Raw genomic sequence first — 21632 nt, 5'->3', positions numbered from 1 at the left:
AACTACGATGGGATCAAGAAAATGGCACTGTTGGCTCATGGTCAACTTGGTGTCCACCAGAATGACTCCCAGGTCCTTCTCTGCCAAACTGCTTTCCAGCTGGGTGGCCCCTAGCATATACTAGTGCATGGGGGCTTTCTCCCTAGGTGTAGGACTTTGCAATTGCCTTTGTTGAACTGCATGAAGTTCCTGTCAGTGCATTTCTCCAGCCTGTTGAGTCCCTCTGGGTGGCAGTACAACTCTCTGATGGATCAGCCACTCCTCTCAGTTTTCTGCTATCAGAAAACTTGATGAGGGTACACTCTGCCCCAACATCTGCCTCCCCTTTTGCAAATATAGCAAAGATAGTTTTGAGTCTTACGGTTTTGAATCAAGTGTCTGACTCCAACAGAAGCATCAGTATCCCAGGCCCTTCCCCAGATAAAGCTCTCACTTGACAGATCCAGGGCTGTAATGATGCTCTCTCCTTTGCTTCCTAATAGCAAAATATGGCCTCTGAGAAGACTTCACTGAGCTCTAGGAACAAATTTTACATCCTGGAGCCATACAGAATCACAGAATCACAAAATCATCATGGTTGGAAAGGACCTCTGAGATCACCGAGTCCAGTCATACACACACAAAACCCCCCTACATTCTGAGCCACCAGAGCATGCCACTAGAGCATGCCCTGAAGTGCCATGTCTACACGTTTCTTAAATACCTCCAGGGATGGTGACTCCACCACCTCCCTGGGGAGGCTGTTCCAGTGCCTGACCACTCTCTCAGTAAAGTAATTCTTCCTAATATCTAACCTAAACATCCCGTGCCGCAACTTTACACCATTTCCTCTGGTCCTGTCATTATTCCCTTGGGAGAAGAGGCCAACACCCACCTCTCTACAACCTCCTTTCAGGTAGTTGTAGAGGGAAAAGAGGTCCCCCCTCAGCCTCCTCTTCTCCAAACTAAACATGCCCAGTTCCCTCAGCCTCTCCTCATATGGCTTGTTCTCTAGACCCCTCACCAGTTTGGTGGCTCTTCTCTGGCTGCGCTCCAGCACTTCAATGTCCTTCTTGTATTGAGGGGCCCAGAACTGAACACAGTAGTTGAGGTGAGGCCTCACCAGTGCCAAGTACAGAGGCACGATCATTTCCCTACTCCTGCTGGCCACGCTATTCCTGATACAAACCAGGATGCTGTTGGCATTCTTGGCTGCCTGGGCACACTGCTGGCTCACGTTAAGCTGGCTGTCCGCCAACACCCCCAGGTCCTTTTCTGCTGGGCAGCTTTCCAGCCACAGTCCAGCCACAGATACACGGTCTCTTAGATATAATGGTGTCTCCATTACCATCCAAGTAAACAAATATATAACCACAGAGTTTGCTCCATTTCAGATGTCTCCTCCTTATTTCCACAATTTTGTTTCTCATTAACAATTCCAAATAGTTCTTTCAACTTAAACTCTGCATTGCTTAATGCTTCCTACTTGCCTGAGCACAACACACAGGGAAGCAACATCTATAGGTGCTATGTAGGTCAAAAAGACTTTATAGGTACCTGGGGAACATTAAGAGCTGGACATAATTGGAATAGTTTGAGTTCTAATTGTAGAACAGGCACTAGACAGACCTATACCTACAGTAATACAGAAGTTTTTAAAAAGCACTGTTTTACCTCTGTTGTCAGTAGTATGAAGCAGAGTAGAGCCTAAAGATATGTTCCCCTTCCTTCTAGTTTATGATTTGAGAACAAGTTTGAGTAGTCTATTACAGGTCTGAGATAGGGCAAATGTATGGTCATACAAAACAGGATGATGTTAAGATGACTAAATAAATTATAAGATATCATGTTAGATTTTAACTTTATCACTTCAAACAAAAGCCTAAGCTGCCCAAAATAGATGGAGATAAGTCCTGCTTTATAATATGGAAAAAAAAAATATGTTCATTTGGGGCATATGACTGCAGAACAGGAAAAGGGAACTCACAGTCTGCATTAAACATGGGGTTAGCTCATTGTTTCTTTTATAAAAATAGCCTGTTTCACATTTCATGCTCCCAAATTATAGAGCTCATGCCTTGCAGTAAAAATGGTACCAACGGGAAGTAGTTTATGTTCTGTGTCTATATGGGAATAACAAATCAAAACCAGGCAAGTGTTCCAATTTCAAAAGCCTGGTTTTGTCATTGTATATCTGCTCAACTTTTGAAATACTGGAGCATTATTAGCCTGGGGTTTGTACTTATATTCACAAAAGTTATCAGGTTCAGATCCTCAGCCAAAGTGCTGATTTATGTTCCAGTGACACAATTGCTCTTTCTACCTTTTTACATTTCTTTTTCTTCTTGCCATTCTTTTCCCTGCGCCCCCAATGAAAAACACTGTGCACAATCGGTATAAAAACTTTACACTAATATACACATGCTGAGAAAGACTGTAACTGACAAAAAATAAGAAAATTAAAACTACACATATCTGAGTCATACTAATACATTAAAAGAAGTTATTAGGATTTTCTTCTTCTTTTTTCTTATATTAAAATTTGCATGGATTCATTTTTTATGTTTCCCTCTAACAGAGCTAGTGAAAGTTATGTGTGGAAAATGCAGATCCTCTTTGGCCAAGCTTTGTAAAAACTTTTAAACTGAAATTCAAAGCTTTTGTTAGAAGAACTTTTAAGATTCCATATGTGTAATACTTTAAAATTACAACTACATTTACATTTTAAAACAAAATATTTGAAAATAACTTGCTCCTTCGTTGCTTGCCAAGTGTAGGATTCAGTTTTCTTTGCCAAGCTGAAGTTTCCACAGTATCTGAAATGGAACTTGAGTGTTCTGACTCCCAAAATAGAACTTCTGTCAGCAAATAAGAAAAGTGCAAAACCAAAATTCTGATGTGGAGATGGATATACGGATGAGTTAGAGAGAAATTAGTCAGAATGCCAAGGATGGAAGGGTCTAGAAAGCAATGCCCCCTCCCAGAAATTAAAATGAAACCAGGAATTATGATCATCCCATATTTTTCTTCTGTCACAAGTGTCCATTAAACTTATTGGGGACATTTTTTGTCATTCTAGTGCAATATCTAGCTCTTATAGCTCTAGCTCTTATGTTGATCCCATTGATGGGATCAACACAGCATAAAAACTAAAATTTCTGACATTTCCCATTTATGGAAAACTACACCCAGAAACAACAGTAGTGTTGGAAAATTAATTCCTGAAAATCAGGAATGTCGTCTGTATTAATGATACCAAACAACCCTCAGTTCTTTCCTCATCTCACCTTTCTTCAGCTACAGTAGGACAAATTCTTTTTCTTTTTCTAGACTGTGTCTTTTTTGTCAAGAGCAGACTCTTCTGTTTTTGTTCTCTTTTCACTTATCACACATTTTCTATTTTCTGGCAATATTGCATAGTGTTGTCCCAGTAAAGGTCAGTAAAGACTACCAGTGCTTTATATTTCACACTTGTGGACTGATACAAGAGGGAAAAACACTGGGGAGACCAGCTTCCTGGTAAGGAGATAGAAAAATTGTATTTCCAGGCGCAGAATGATACCATGATTTTATGAGATAGGCACCCAGAAGGACAATATGATGGGGCAGCATTTCCATCAACATAACAGGCCTCCAAGCCACCCACATTTCTAAAGGTGCAGGAAAAAGCCAATCCTTACCTGTCTTCAGAGGATGTCACATCAAAGAGACAGCTGCTTAGTTAACAGAAACATCTGGGATACACCTACATGGTGCAATACAGTGCTTCTTCACAGAGACATGAATGAACTCTGAATTCAGTATTGGGAAAAGGATAGCCACAGTTGTGACATACTCAGCTCAGGCCACACAACCTAGGTGTCGGTAGTAGAGCTCTTTGACTTGGATGGAGCAGTGACCTGATGTAGCTGTACAGATTTTTGTATATGAAGGAAGTGACAGTTAGTATTCATAGGCTTTTAAACTAATTTTCCAAACAAAGTGAATCTAGTGAATGTTAACAGAGACTTTACTGGGCCTTAAATTAATAGTAACAAAGCTAACATAGGTGTCTTCACTACAGAAAGTGCTTCATACTCATTTAAACACAAGGTAAGGAATTATAGAGCTGCTTGCGTTGATGAGCCCAGTGAATGGGCCTCTCAGTTAATATCTATCGTAAAAGGTACACCCTCCTGCTATAATAACATGTTCAGCTGGCAAGGAAGAGCAGAATTATTATGTTTTCATTCATACTAGTTCAGCCTGTCTACAGTTCCACCTCTTCATACTGTTTCACTGTTTAATACCACACTAATAAAGCATGTTCTGTCACTTGGTTTGAGTAGGAAAGCATCTCTATTTTTGTTTAAATACAAATGAATTTATTGCATTAAGTCAAGTCTTTTTCATATAAAAAGCCTGAACACTAGTCCCCTCTGGAGAGACAGTTACTTTTGCAATACTTCAGTCATGAGACTTTGGTCATGGAAACAAAGGTGAAAGGCAGGGAGTGAAATGCATGTGATAATTTAATACAGGGGAGAAATATCATTATCACTTTTTTTCTTTTTTTTTTTCTTTTTTTTTTTTACCCCTAATGTGGACCATTTCCTGATATGGTGCCAGCTACAAAGCTTGCTCTCATATGGTTAAATTTATAAATCTAATTTAGAAATGGACCCTGTTGGTTTCCCACGTGCTGTGTTTTCATAATGCTGTCATCCATCTGACTCTTGGTGGCATTTATATTGCTATAAAGTAAGGATCGGCAAAGTCCATTCTTTAAATTAGTTGTGTCATCTAAACTTATAATTCTGATGTGAGCAACTCAGCCAAAGATGTCTAATTTTATCAATTTCATTCAGTGCTCTCATCAAAGTTTTACACAGACCAGTAAATTTGGCAGAGGGATTAGCCCAACTGTAATTGATATATATTGTATTTCCTTCATTCAATGGGATTCAAAATGAGAAACATTTGGCTGTATCAAAGAAGTCAATGAGAAAGCAAAAACTTGAAAGAGAAAGACTCATTTTTACACAGGAGACTTAAAGAAGAGAACATCATATGAAAAGTTTGGGAAGAATTAGGTTTAGTCCTGCATATGGAAGATTTATTTGCTTTACTTTTTCCGCAGAAGAACCAGTGGTGTTAAGTCACCTGACTATTTCACAAAAAACCCAGCATCTGTTAATATTACTTCTCTAAATGTGATATAAATGTGTAGTATTTTTAGCAAAGCTTCACAGTAAGAATGTGTGTCAATATATTTTCAAAATTGTCTATTCTTTAATTTTTTTTGTTTCTGGAGTCAAGTCATATCGGTACGGGCATGTTGTTTAAGTAGCAGATTGGTTGTCTAGCACAGAATTTGGAGACAGCTGTTTAATTTAGCTGATTGTGGTTATTTTATTTGGCTGTTAATTTGGCTTGCTGCTATCAGATGTTATAAGATTATCTTTATCATTACTGTTGTTGGTGTTTGTTTTGCATAGCCACCTCCAGACACTGTCTAAAAGATTCATATTTGGTGAGGTCAGACCTCAAGGGATATTTTACTAATATTGTTCATGATAAGCTTTTTCATAATTGATGTAAGCTATGTTAGCTGGTAAAAAGCAATTACCTGAGGCTGGATATATATATATATAAAATAATTTAATAAGAATTTTGTTGATGCCCAGAGAATAACAGGTGGCTTTATCATTAACATCTGATGTTGCTATTTTAGGAATAATTTGCTTTTAGCTTTCCTTAAAATGGTTCTAAAAGATGTTTGGCTTTAAAAAGTCTTGATTTTTTAAATCAATAATCATTGTTAATAAGTAAATAAATAAATTTTTTCTTAAAGATACCTGAGATTGAGATTTTTCAACAGCAGAGGTTTCATACAACCTCTTGCTTCCTATATCCTATATCTTATATCCTAGGATGTAGACAGATGCTTGTTTTCAGAAACATGCATATTCTCTTGGGAAGCTCCCTGTTGACATCACTACATCTTGTAGCCACACACACTTTCCCACAAGATTAGACATCTGAAAATAATACAGGGATTTGTTTTTGTATTGGATCTGTCTGGGATGGAGTTATGTTCTAAACAGTATCAGGGGTAGCACACCAGTTCCATAGTAATACTCATTAATATCCACTTAACTAATAACGTTACTTATTACTTCAGCTTCCTCTCATTGAATTTGCAACATGCTAAAATGTATAGAAAAAAAAATAAAATATTAATCCTCTTGTATAGAACTCCTCTAAAACAAGAATCCTAAATTACAGTCTCCAGACCTTTCTGGTATTAGGTTTAAATGCTCCCTCTGCACATGCACATTCCCTAGCACAAGGCCAAGAACAGCATCCACTGCTACTGATGATGGTACCCCAAAAGCTGCAGGATTTGGGAACAGTCTCTGAAATCTAAAAGAAACTACCCGTTTCAATCTGTTCCCGGTCCAGCGACAGATATAGGCTCATGTTTAATTGTAGCCAGAGGAGTAGTCGTATTACTCTTATGGCTACTCTTACACTCACAGCTAAGCAAGAGATTAAATATTGTGTCACAGGGGACTCAGCTAATTTCAGCATTAAATGATAAAGGTTTGCTGCATGTTATCTTAATCATGCTTAATAATTTTTATTAAACTCCATCCAGGCTGAGCCCATCTCGTCATTTCTTTTAGCCTACCTATTTCTTTTAGCAATCAGCTATTCAGACTGTAATGACTTACTAACACCATCACAAACAAATTTGAATTTAGAGCTGAGAGACTGTCTCATACTACTGGTCCTTCCATTGCCTAGCTCCACTTTTTACTTTTTCACTAGGGTTGTCCTGGTTTGAGGTAAAACAGAAATAATTTTCTGTTCAGTAATTTTTCCTTTTTAGCTGGGCCTCTTCTAATAACTAAATTCTGAAATTAACAGCATATTGTTCAGAAACTACTCACTCTCATAGTGATAAGACCTGATTATACCAAGGAATGGTATGCAGAGGGGCCCTTGCTTATATTTATTGATATAACAACCAAGGTCAGGTAAATTTGTTATTTGCCCAGTTGGAGGGTCGGAAGCGGAAAAGCTTAGAGGTGTCACACCTGTAGGGAGGAGCGGACAGGACAGGTGACCCAAAACTGACCAACAGGGTATTCCATCCCATCTGTATCATGCTCGGTATAAAAGCTGAGGGATCAAAGGGTCATCTCTCTTCCTTCAATGGCCGACATCTGAGGAGGACCCTGTCTGTTCGTCTGCCTTTGATCCCGATCCGAGCAATCCTGACTCCAGATCCAGAGTCCAGCTCCTGTCCATCACCGAGTCCAGCCTGGGACTTTTCCCCTGTGCCTGCTGGTGACGTGATCATCACCCTGGGAGCTTGATGCGGTTTTGTATATACTGTATACTCTTTTTTTTTTTTTTTTCCTTTTTTTTTTATTATTTATTATTTCATTATTTATTAATATTTTCATTAAAGTAGTTTAGTTTTTTCTAAACTCATAAATCTCTTTTATCTCTTCCTCTTCTCTCTTTTCCTTGCGGGGGGGGGGGGGGCATCTGTCGCTCTCATTGGTTAATCTGGTCAAAACCACGACAAGGGTAAATATAGCTGAATTGGTGATCAGCTTAAACTGACAACATGGATAAGGGAGTGATTTGTGGAGGTTTATGCGCAAAACTAAATCTCCTCAGTATGAGTTGAAATTTCATCTCCAAGTGGGTCCCTCTGAGTACAGATGCTCTACCTGCCACTGGGTATTATCAGTCCTGAAAATGTGACTTCTTGAAGAAATGCTCCAGAAATTGCAGTGCAAAAAAATGAGAATAACAAACACATAAAGGCATGGTAAAGCCAGTGACATCGAGGCAAATTTGCCATTGGTGTAACCCCAGTGGAGTCAGTGGAATCAAGACAACCCCACACTTGAACCTACACTTCCTGTCTTTACTGGAAAAGCTGAGTCCAGACAAAACATTTAGTCCTTAACCTGGTACTTAACAAGGGGAAATACTTTTCAAACTGCTCCAAGGGCTTCACAAAGTTACATAGGTTATGAGGAATTATACATCTGTACAAAGCTATGTGCAACCTGCTCTATGTGGACCTGCTTTGGCAGGGGGGTTGGGCTACATGGTGGGTTGGACTAGATGATCTCCAGAGGTCCCTTCCAACTCCATGTGGTTCTGTGATTCTGTGATCTTACATCGCTTTAAACTCATAGTAGTTCTTAGAGCACTTGATTTTTTGCTCTGACAGCTGAAAGGGATTTAGTGTGGGAGAATGTATTTTTAAATTTATTGAAAGCCAGGTGTGTAAAAAAAGTCATATATGTGACTGGGATCATAATGGTGGATTATTGTCCTGGGTTGAGAGACACAGGACTAACTTTTCTTCTAATGCTGGGGAAAATTGCACTTTTAGAAGACCCTAGTGTCTGAATTTGTGAAAATATTTACTTTATAGCCAGCCAGGCTCTGTGGGATTCAAGGTTAGTGTTTTCGAGCCTTGCCAGGTGCAGGGACAAGGAGGAGCAAGGCCTGGGCATTTGACCCAGGCTGGCCAACAGGAGTATTTCATACCATGAACATCACATTCAATATAAATTAGAAAAGTTTGCTGCGTAGCTGGCTCTCTCCCTGATGGTGGCGGGTCCAGACAACTCCTTGCCCCGGTGCCGGAGCCCTGAGGCCTTCCCTTCCTCCTGAAGCCATTGCGCTCGCAGTGTCCGATACTTGCTATCCACTGCTGGGAGTGCACAGCTTCCTACTGATATAGATGGCTGAGTACAATTCCTGTATATCTTATATCAGTATCGGGATTAATACTGGTTCCTTAGTATCATTGTTAATTATTTAGTCTTAGTCTATTAAATCTATTTATATTTCAACCCTTGTGTTTCTTTGTGTTCCCCGATTCCCCTTTCTGGGTGGGGAGGGGTCATCGGGCGATAGAATAATTGTCTAACGACAATAGATTATTATGGGTTCTCTCAAACCATAAAAATTATGTATCCATATGCAGAACTGAGTGCAAGGAAAGAGACATACATGATGTCATAGAATCATAGAACGGTTAGAGTCCACAGGTGCTTCATTCCTACCTGTAAATCCTACATTTGAATATCTCCAATATCTCCTAAACCCTGACTACGTCTACACACTCAACATACCAACATATATCCCTACTTATCTAGGTACTGTACTTTTCATGTGATTTGCAATTCAAATTTTAAAGAGGAATTAATAGGAGAGTTCAAAATGAGAGATAATGGGACAATTTTGCATGTAGGCGTGTGGCTAATTTTAGGTATATCCAGTATAGAAAATCATGTCCCATGTAATGAATCACACGATATCTTCTCAACAAAGCAAGGTTTCTCAAGAAGAAAATTGACTGTAATATAAGCAAAAATAAAGATAAAATATGCAAGATGGAGCCTTTCAGAATAATGATCTCTTGACTTTTCTTCTTTTTTTTTTAATATGGTTTAAAGTAAAGCCAGAAACTCAGGTGAATGAGAAATCAACAATAATGGGAGATGTCCACTCAGCTATAACCCAAATTTTAATTAATCCAAGATTTATGCCAGGCACCTAGCTTGTGATGTGACCCCTGGAAATATCTACAGCTGTTGCTGCAATCAAGAACATGTTCGCTATTTGCTAAGTCTCCACAGGTAAAATATAAAGGAGATAAATCATAGTTATGGCTACAATCAAGCTGTCTAGGAACTATGACCTGGGAAAGTAGTAACATGCACACACCCCCACACACACGTTTCCATTGAATTGCAATAAATACTAAGACTGGTGTTAGCTATAGTGCTTCATTTGAGTAGCCATAATTTCCAGATTATTAACCTAATCATTTAAAAGAACTCTTCACAGCATTAATCCCATTTAAATTTAAGATAGAAACACTCAGAAAAGGAGAAGCTCTATTAGCTGCACAATGTGAAGCAAATGGGAACACAGAATGCAGCTGAGTTAAAATCAGAAAGAAAGTGGAACTTTCTATAGGTATTAGTTAGACCCTAAGTATTGAGCAAAGCAGCAGTTTACTTTGTGGTCTTCCTTGACGACATACCCAGCATGATCTGAGATTGAAGTAAATGTCTATATTTAATAAAGTGCCATAGAAATCAGCTGAAGATGCACAATATGAAAATAGTTCTGAGACAGGAAGTATGGTAAGATGTGTCATTACATAAAAATAGGGCCAGATCCTCATAACCTATCAATCTTAAAGATCTAATTGCTCTGAAGAAGTAGGACCCCTATGGAATAAAACGGTACATGACTGCCTCTATATTATCCATACATATAACAGTAAATACAATAGTTGATATATATCATATATTAGCAGTACAAAAGTAAAAGGAATCATTAAGGCTATGTAATAGGCTTGAGTTCGCTGTTTACTTGTCTTTGAGTAATTGATTTAGAATTTTAATATTTTATATGATTGTACTGGGTCTTGCTGGGGTGGAGTTAATTTTCTTCGTAGCAGCCCATATGATACTGTGTTTTAGACTGGTGACCAGAGCAGTGTTGGTAACAAACCAATGTTGCTGAACAGTGCTTGCACAGCATCAAGGCCTTCTCTGTTTCTCAGGCTGTCCCTCCAGTGAGCAGGCTGTGAGGGGACACAGCTAGGACAGCTGCCTCGAACTGACCAAAGGGCTATTCCATACCATATGACATCACACTCAGTAATACAAGTTCACAGAAAGGAGGACGGGGAGACATTTGTGATTATGGCAACCGATACCCATGCTGAGGTCCTGCTTTCCTGGAAATGGCTAAACACCTGCCTGCCAATGGGCAGTAGGAATGAATTCTTTATTTGCTTTTGCTTGCACAAACAGTTTTGTTTTACTTTATTTCAATCCATGAGTTTCTCTCACTTTTGTCCTTCCGGTTCTCTCTTTCATCCCACGGTGGGGGAGTGGTCGATTGACTCGATGGGGGCTTAGTTAGCTGCTGTCCAGGCTCAACCCACTGCAATGATTTTGCCTGTTTGCGCAAACCTGAAGTGTGAATGTAAGGAGTCCCAAAAATAAATCACATTGTCCTAACTCCCCTATTCTGAGTTGGATAGGAAAACCCTTAACATGCTACATCACTGTAAATTAGACCAGACGCACACACATGAGAAGCTAGGACAGTTCCATTTAAGGTCTTAATGCCTCTGAAATAGGAATTCATTCAAGTTTCCTTGTGTGCATGTAATGACGCATGCAGATGAAATAACTAAAACTGTGTCATGTGAACATATTCCTGAATGACACCAAAAATATAATGAACTTTTCCTTTCAACCTTGTATGTTGTGCTTTCCCAATGGTTTCTTATTTTTTAACTGAGTGAAATAAATTTTAACAACATATTATAAATTCATCTCAATTCTAATCTACTGAGCTGATTTACTCAGGTTCAGCTCTGTTGAGTACATCTCCATCTCTCCACACACAAGACAAATGGAAATATGTGTAAAATAATTTTATCTTTGAATATATAGAGAGAGACACCACGTAGTTTTCTGTTCTAAAATTTTCAGTGAGAGTCTGAGATATGGACTGCAAAACATAGGATCTATAAAGCCACAAGTTAGCTACTTGTTAAAAACAAGGGATCACATTTGTTTAGGTTTCTTGATTCAGATTTCAAATGTGTCTACCCTAAGAAAGGAATAGAAAAACTTGGTTCAGAAACTCAAGCAGTTTTGAATTATATAAAAGAACATATTTATAATTGTAATGGGAATATCACAATATATTGTGAACACTATAACTAATGTTTAAGGTTATTAATAACCTGAGAAGAAGGAAACGAAACATGGGGAAAATAAGAAATGCGGTGTCAGCTGTATAAAACAGGCCAAATATATTTTGAAGGACAAGAAATAATGAGTGTTGATGCTTGCCATTTTAGAAGACTGAAGAGTGTGTATAAATAGAAAGTTGTTCTTTAATATCTTCTTTAATGATCTGAGAAAGTAAGTAAGAAGGCATCCTAGTGAAATCTGAATGATAAGCCTAACTAGCAAGTGATATAAATGTTTCTGTGGAGAGCAATGAGATACAGAAATCTGACAAGAATGGAAGTGTGGGTACAAAATAATAAAATAAGATTCAATTTGAAAAGATGCTAGATAGTACATCTGGGGAAAAAAGTAATCTTGAAAAAGCGATAAAAACAAGCAGACAGGAACAGAGAAACCCAGAGAGCAATAGCGCCAGTAAAGATCTGAGGGTGATAGCAGACAGAAATTTAGACATGATTTCACATAGTATTTCACTAGAAAGGGCCAAAGGAGTTCTGGGATGCTCTGTAGAGGCAATGTAATAACAGGTCTTGTCTAAACCACTCCAGTATGACCACATTTAGGATATTGAGTTCAGTTCTGGACAACTCACTAGTAGGGAGATATTGACAGGACCTCAGAGGACAGAGAAAAAAAGGCACAGAAAGCTGACAGATCACTTTATGAGAAAACTGAAGGAACTAAACAAACACAAATAACAAGACTAAATGATAACCAGAACATTAGCATCATAGGAGTCTCTTTCTAAGGTTGAAATGCCATCAGCCAGCTTCTGAATTTCTGTCATGCCATACCTGGAACATTTTATTTGATTCCTCGTATAAGCACAGTCTTGAAAAGCTTCACAGTTTTCACTGTTCTTTTGTCTGCACCCTTGAATTTGCAACTACTGCCACTAAAAAACCTGCATAATAGGAGAAAAGGTTCCCATAGCTTGAATTGCTTAATGAAATTTAGGGATTAGAAATTAAAAGCATATGAATGACAGAACAGTGAAGTGACTTCACAGCAGGAATTTTTTTAAACCTTCACAGTGTTTTCAAAAAAGTTTCATGTAACTATCTTTCTTCATTGTATTAACACTGTCTAGATAAAGAAAAATAACATTAGCATAAAATAGTTTACTTCCTTTATACTAATGCCAGCTCTCTCTCTATGACTTTGAGAACTGGCCTTAAGATAGGTGTAAAAAACCCTGAATATGACAAAGAACCAGACCCACAAAGATAGCAACCAACAAGCAAAAATTATTTTCAAATAAGTAAAATATTGCAATAGTCATTCTCTTACCTTTCAAGAATAAGCAGAAAGAGACAAATAGGTCAACGGAACCATCCAACCCTTCCAGGTTATGGTGTGAGAAACCCCATTACCAAACTTGGAAACCTTATTGTTATATTTCTTAGCAATGAAAATATACTGTATGTGTAGTAAAAGTAGATGAAGATGATACTGGAACTAATACAGCCTATTAACTCCAGGAAAACAATACTGCTGCTTTGTCATAACCTTCATTGAGTTTCTTCATTTAAGTTTCAATGGTCATGGATGAAGGTATTGGTAAAACACAATTCTACCGTGTACTGTAACCACAAGTGCCACAATAGATTTTGCTTTCAAAATACAAAATTACTCAGCTTCAGTTATTTTGCTTTCATACTTCTAGCTTCCAAGCCGAAGAATGCAAGATGCCTCCACTCCAGGCCAAAGGCTCTTTGTTGCACACATTCACCATCTATTTGTAACCCTCTCTTCCTGAACTTTTTTGACACGTACGGGAAGATTTTACCATGTGAGAAGGGACACTACCAGCAGTTTGAACACAACTTAAAAGTATAAAACTATTCCTTATTGGCTGAAGCTCACAACTGACAGCTAGGATTAGAGAAAAATAACACTAAGAGCTAATATGCTTGCTAAGAAACACCCTGATGGGTATTTCCTGGCCAGGCAGCCATCAGTCAGGTAGGGGAAAGATAGCAACATCTTTGCTCCTTGTGACAGCATTGCTGAGTTGCCATCTTCCAATCCTCTGTTTTCTTTTTTTTAACCTAGGATTTTATATCAAGTGACGGGAGTGCTTTTCCTCTTGAATCCTTCGGCTGCTAACTAGCCCTATCTGAACAATCTTACCTCTGCCTGCAATGTTGCCCATCTTACTGTACACAGTTCTACTCACTTGGTGTTTTCCTCAGCAGGCTGAGCTAAGGTTACACAGTTGATCCATGTGAAAACTGACCTTCAGTGGCAGACAGCTGAAGCTCTAGCAGGAAGGTTAACGTACCCTGTTGCTTCTACACAATGGGCTTAGCTTCCAACAAGTACAACTCAGAGGAGGACTCTCACCTCATAATTCCTTCTACAACTTGCTTTTGGACTCATCTTAAAAGGTGCTCCTAAAGGTTGCTGCTGTTTTCTGAAGTCCCCTCAATTGTCTATATATGGTGTTTTTAATGCAATCACTGATAATATTTTGGGGTTTTGTAACAGAGTAGCTGACTTGCTTCAGCCTGATTGTCTCCTTTCTGTTCCTGTTAACCAGATCACTTGGATGTGAAGCTGTGTGTTTGACTGAAAGTTACTAATTGTTTGTCATCAACTCATTTGAATGCTATATTTGGTTCTGTCTTAGAAGACCAAAAATATATATGCATGCAGAAAATGCACAACTGGAACAGACCCATAACTAACAATTTAAAAAACGTGCTGGCAAAAAATGACTGATTGCTTTCCCCACCCTTTCCCATCACAACATGTTCATGATCTCCCCAAATAGACATATTTGCAATATGACCCCTTCCACAATGCAACTCATTAGAAACAGCAATTTGTGAGTATTTAAAAGACCTGAGTAAGAAGAAAACATCTGCCAGCGTTCTACAGGCAATGTCAACCTTAGGAAATTGGAAAACCCTGAGGTCACATGGCATATGCCTCATATAACCCTGGGGTATAGAAGTGACTCGATTATGTTCTGTGCACCATAGTGATTGTTGATCTTCAGTAAAACTCTTTTGCCAATCCGTCAATACTTTGTGCTGAAGAGAGCAGTTGTATGATCTAGTTTTATGATTTAAAGCATAAGAAGAAAAATCCAGGTTTATCATTTTATATTTAAACCAATACATCAGTGAAACAAACAGACATCACAAGCAGAATGGAGGCAGTATTCAAACACTGATGAGCTTTCCTACCCCTTCTAATTTTTATGTTTTTTTTTTTTTTCCCCGCTGCAACATTCTTGCCTGAATTTCTTTAGTTTCATTTATACCTAGGCTTGAAGTCCCTGCTAGCCTAGATTCAGTAATACAAAGTGGCATAAAATGCAACAGATTGAATCTGAAGATGTCACTTACACCTGATATACAAAAAGTTCAGTAAGAGTTTGAACTTCTGAATTCATTGTACTGAAGAAAGTACTTCTTGCTTCCAAAAGGTATCGTAGTGTATTTCTACCTGCTGTTGGTCTTGTATAAATACATTTGAGTGTTATGTGTTTTTAAATTTGAAAACTTCTGTTTGTGATTTTGGGCTCATTCTACTTACTCTCTGGTTTTGACAGTAAGAGTAGCCAAAAAAACCCAAAACTCCCACATTTGAACTTTATTCGTGCACTTGAATTGTGCTGATATTTTGTTTGTAAAACATAGCTTCTCATATTTCTGCTAGCAACACCGGCAGGCAGGAACACCAAAAATTTGACAAACTTGAAAGCATGCAAACATAACATAAAACTACAGTAATGCTGATTAAAATGAGAGCAACAAATAGGGAATACAGCAGGATTTATTTTTTTAACTTAAAACATATTTACGAAAGTAGTTAAGGAAGTCACTCAGCTTTTATAATGATAAAAAGACAAAGCCCTAATGCTGCAATATCAGTCCTATCTTTCTGTCATTCAGTTCCACCATGTTCACCTCATGGGAATTTATCCGTAATATAGTTTATTCTGCAGATTTACTTATTATGCCAATATTTTTCCTCTAACTGTAAATGAACCTGCTTCATTTAAAATAAACATTGACATTGACAACCCCAATAAACATTGAACTGGGGTTGCTTGGTTTTGTGTTTGGTTTTGGGGGGTTTTTTTTTGGGGGTGGGGAATATTGTTATAGTTCTTCACTTTTTTTTTTTTTTTTTTTTTTTGAGATTTACCAGATTTCTTTCTTGATGGAATTTCAGAATATCATGTCAGATCATGTATAGCTTGCAGGGCTGACTATTAATCTTAGAAGTTTTATAAACAAGCAATCTACATACCTGTCAAGAAGATACATCATTTATCTGCATGACCATACTGCATTTTCTAGACCTTGCAGATTTGACATGTGATGACCATTCAAAAATTGTATATGCAGGTTCTGTATACAACACTAGTTGATTGCCTCTGTAAGAGACATAGAGAAAACATAGTCTGGAAATGCTTCCACCCCTTACTGTGAAAATAAACATCAGAAAGGTTATTCAGACTCTTGGACTGAACAGAGAATTTTCCTGGTATTAGATTCACCATATTTACTTCTTTGCAGGACCAGGGGTTTCTAGACATAAAACTGCAATACACAAAAAATTGAGCAGTGTTATCACTTGGTATTTAAGTATTCTCACAGATATGTATTTCTATTTGTTTAGAAACGGAAATCATTCCAGAGCATCACAAAGCTTTGTCCAAACTTTCTGCATGGAAATTAGTGCATTAACACATATTTTCTGACAACTCTGAACCATCGAGAAGAGATTATATCTTCCTTTTATTCATAGTTTCCACTAATGATATTCTCCAATGTTTTCTTATTCTAATTATAAAAATGAATTCAAGCACTCACACAGTATGCTATGGGTCATTTTTGCTTGATGAGCTTTGCAGTAACTTTTAATGTGAGCACCCCTACTGCAGAAGAAATGTTAGGACTTATGGGAGATGTTCTGAATGTAAAAGTTATGAACTTGATTTAGTATAGTTTTTCCTTCAGCATTTTTGAATATACAGAATTTGATTTTTCCATAGTATTTCTGTCACATTATACTTCTTTTATTTCTAATTTGTCAGTGTTTCCCCTCATTTTAGAATACAACACAAATACATATAATGCAGATTTATTTTAATAATCACTATAACTATTCCCTATACACACTAAAATGTCTCTCTGTTTTTCTTGGGAACTAGGCAGACACAATATTCGTAAACATTTTAGTGCTTGTGAAACTCACATTAAGCTCTTATTTGCATTTTGTAAGGGCTTAAATATCTTTGAAATATGTCCTAAGGGCACTTCTGAAAAAAATTTATCTTATCAGTCTGAGATAACACGGACACATTTTCTAATACATATTCCTTATAGCCTTACCATCATAACAATGATCCATTTTTTCTTATGATGGCAGTGTAAAATGTCTGTATAAGTAAACAAAATATTTTGTATTGAATGAAAATGATCTGTTTACATAAGACCAGTATCTCTTTTGCAGATGCTACTTGTGCACCACAAATTTTGCAACTCAGTTATTTTGCCCTCAGTTAAATTAGTCTTCCTGCTGATGTTTGCAAAAATAGTCAACGATTCTGAGTATTTAGGGTCAAAATTAATTTCATAGTTGTAAAACATGGATCTTAGTCTTACAGTCAAATCTTTTTTCATGGCTTCTGACCATAATGCAAAACATCAGGTCTTAGTCTTGGTTCCTTCTCATAGACACTCTCAAAATTTGACCCCCAATTTCTAAAATCATACTTTGATTAATACACTACCTGTCTATCTACCTGCTCACTTCTCTTTACTAGCCAATAATGTACACTATCACACATTATGTACAGCTACACCATGCACTATTCATAAGTTTGTTTAGTTCCTCTTCTAATATTATTTTCAGACTTGATATAAAGTTTTCATGTCAGCCAAAAAAGAAGTGATTATCAGAAGCTCAGAGGAAAAGCCCGCTTGTGAATCTTAGCTGCATGTTAACTGAGGTGTTTCCAGTCATCTACTTTCAAAAGAAAAAAAAAAGGCATTTGAGTTTCCACCTCCAGCCCATTGTTTATTTGGCAACTGCCGGAGCAAAGATCAGCCCACAGTGGAGCAAGTCAAACTGTATTTATTGCTAGGGTCCTATAAACTGAGTCATAATTGGAACTATGAACCTGCAGAGACCCTTGTTAGAGTTTAATGGACTGGCAAGGTCAGCACAGCTTTCATAGTGAAAATGAAAGTGCTGTCTTGGAGTTTAATGAGCACAATGACATTTCTGCATGCCCCCAAAAATTCCTGAGAGCATCTGGAGCTGGTTTGACTTGTTGCAACACTGATTTTTCTTTTTCTTTCTCTCTCATGTTTTTTTCTTTCTGACGGCAAGCTTATTTGTATATGTCTTAAGAGGAGGGGTACTCATTTAGGAGGAAAAGTGGGAGGCTTTTTCTTGAGAACTGGGTTTAAAACTAGCCTCAATATCTTCCTCTGGAGAAAACTTAAGTTTAATTCCACCTTTCAGTTCTCTGTACTCTTGATGGGGAAGAGAAAGGCAATAACCAGCATAATTGTTCAAGGTTTAGGGGGAATATTGTCAGTGTGATCTTACAAAAAGAGAGTTGGATTACGGCTAGGAATTTGGTTTGAAGTAAAGTACATGCCTTAATCAAGTGTCTGGAAATAATATCCAACTTTTTCCTATCATTAACAAAGACTAAGATCACCAGCCATGCTATAAATCCAGACAAAGCTACAAACAGGCGCATCTGTTTATAAAATAATAATTAAAAAGATTAGGAAGAAGCAGAAAAAAAAGGACTTCTTGCCATCTATAGTAACTTGATTCCTTGGAATGGCTGCTATCTTTATATCTCATTAAGCAATTCATTCAGAATCATTAGGGCTGGAGGGCTAATGAAGGCTTCTCTGAGTCTCACAATACCTATTAAAGCAGTTGGCAAATCCTTAATGTTGTGAAACTTCCAATTAATTTTTTAAGGTCAGCCTGCCACAGTGCAATCAGGAGTATAACTGCTACATACGATTCCATAGAGAACAAGGTTTTAAGGTATTACTCCAAATATTACTCCTTTTGGGTAAAAAAAAAAATAAAAAAATCCATTCCTTGGTGTCACAATAGTAGAATCATAGAATCATAGAACACCAGGTTGGAAGGGACCTCAAGGATCAGCAGGTCCAAACTTTCTTGGCAAAAGCACAGGATAGACAAGGTGGCCTAGCACCCTGTCCAGCTGTCTCGGGGAATCTGCCACTTCCCTGGGGAGATCATTCCAATGGCTGATTGTCCTCATTGTGAAGAATTTTCATCTTGTGTCCAATTGGAATCTCCCCTGGAGTAACACGTACCCATTACTCTTTGTCTTTTCCACATGACTCCTTGGAAAAAAGGAGTCTCCATCTTCTTTGAAGCCACCCTTTATATACTGGAATGTAGTGATAAGGTCTCACCTAACCCTTCTTTTTTCAAGGCTGAAGAAACCCAATTCTCTCAGTCTTTCCTCATATAGCAAGCTTCCCAGTCCTTTGATAATCTTGGTGGCTGTCCTCTGGACCCTTTCCACATCTTTTTTGTGTAGCAGGGATGAAAACTGAACACAGTATTCCAGGTGTGGCCTGACAAGTCCTGAGTACAGTGGGATAATGACTTCTTTATCTCTGCTACTGATGCCCTTGTTGATGCAACTGAGCATCAACTGGCTTGCTTTGCCACAGCAGCACACAGCACACAAACTCATATTGAGTTTGTCATCCACCAGGACCCCCACTTTCCACAGAGCTGCTCCTCAGCCAAGTAGATCCCAGCTTGTGCTGCACTCCTGCATTACATTTTCCCAGGTGCAAGACCTTACACTTGGTTTTCCTGCAGAGTGGCTCTCCCTTCCAAAGTGTCCACTTTCCCACTCAGTTTGGTAGCATCAGAAAACTTAATCAGGGTACACTTGAATCCATTATCCAGATCTCTTATGAAGATATTAAATTGTGTTGGGACCCACATCCATCCATGGGAAACCCCACTTGTGACAGGTTGCCAGTTTGAAAAAGAACTCTCTACCACCACTCTCTGGGTGCAGCCTGTCAGCCAGTCCCCCACCCACCGCACAGACCACTTGTCTAGACCATAATGCATCAGTTTCTCTAGCAGAAGGCTGTGAGAAAACATAGTGACAGCCTTGGAGAAATACAAGTAAACAATATCCACTGCTCCCTCCAGATCAACCAAGCAGGTTATTTTGTTCATAGGTGGCGAAGAGGTTTGTCAAGCATGATTCACTCTTGGTGAGTCAGTGCTGGCTTTTCCCATTCACATGTTTCATTTGACTTGTGATAGCCCCCAGGATGATTCATTCCATAACCTTCCTGGAACTGAAGTAAGACTGCTGGGACTATAATTTTCTGGATCCTCCTTCAAGCCCTTCTTTTATATGGGAGTGACATTAGCATTCTTCCAGTCTTCTGGACATCCCCTGATCTCCATGACTTCTCAAAGATTATGGATAGCAGCCTCTCAATGACATCAGCCAGCTCTCTTAACACCCTTGGGTGGATAACATCAGGGCTCATCAATTTTTAGAGGTCAAGCTCCTGTAATAATTCTCATATCAACTCTTCCTTCACTGGCAGTGGGTCTGTGTTTGCATTAACCTGTGTTTTTGTTCCCAAGGTCTGGGGCCCAATAGTGCTGGTAACAGCGAAGGTGAAGAAAGTGTTGACAACCTCTGCCTTTTCAGCATTTTTGATGACTAATTCACATCTCCTGTTTAACAGCAAGCCAATATTTTCCTTCTGTTTCTGCTTGTTGTCTATGTACCTGAAGAACCCTTTCTTGCAGTTTTTGACATGTCTGGCCAATTTCAATTCCAGCTGAGCTTTTGCTTTTCCAAGTGCATCTCTGCACACCCTGGCAATGTCCTTGTAGTTCTCAATGGTTATTTGTCCGCGTTTCCATCTCTGGTATGCTTCTCTTTTGGTTTTGAGCAGACACAGAAGCTCACAGTCAAGACAAGGAGGTCTCTTGCTCCACCTAATTCCCTTACATTTAAAGGGAATAAACTGTTTTTGTGCTTCCAGGAGAGCATTCTTGAAAAACTCCCAGCACTCGCTAGTTCACTTATCCTCCATGGAAGCTTTCCACAGAATCCCTCCCAACCGAGCTCTGAGCAAGCTGAAGTTTGTTCTTCTAAAATCTAAAATATTTTTCTTTGTACTAACCTTCAGCATGCTCAGTAGGATCCCAAAGTCCACAATATTGTGGTCACTGCAGCCAAAGCTACCACTCACGAAGATATTATCAAGCAGGTTTTCCTGGTTTGTGAGTAGCAAGTCCAGCAGTGTCTCATTTCTCCTTGATACAGCTGACATTCAGTAGGGTTTCCACAATCACCATAGTTAACTTCTATGCATTTAAGGTTCTCCTTAACCTTAACAAGTTTCTGTACGAAACAGCCTATAGCCACCCACCATGATCCTCCAGTCACGTGAATTGTCCAACCAAGATTCAGTTATTCCTATGATCTCATAACTTTCTGACTGGACACAGAGCTCCAGTTCCTTCTCTTTGCTCCCCAGGCTGCGTGCATTAGTATAGACACACTTGAGGTAGTTAGTCTAGTAATATGTAATAGAATAGGAGCAAGGATATGTCAAGAATAATCAAACATATGAAGAGCTTCTCATGACTAGATAGGTGTATGTGGCAGTTCACAAGGCATGGCAGAACAGAAATGTCATCTTAAGAGGCAGGGAGAAATGTTTAATCTTTTCCCCATTGCTTCATCTGCCATTATTCTACATATTGAGCCCCAAGGGGCCTTTTCTCTTCTGATACGCTGACTTGACTGGACAAAGCACCACTCTC

The sequence above is a fragment of the Numenius arquata genome, chromosome Z, assembly GCF_964106895.1.
Source record: "Numenius arquata chromosome Z, bNumArq3.hap1.1, whole genome shotgun sequence".
In the NCBI taxonomy this organism is placed as follows: domain Eukaryota; kingdom Metazoa; phylum Chordata; class Aves; order Charadriiformes; family Scolopacidae; genus Numenius; species Numenius arquata.
This window is presented reverse-complemented; position numbering follows the sequence as displayed.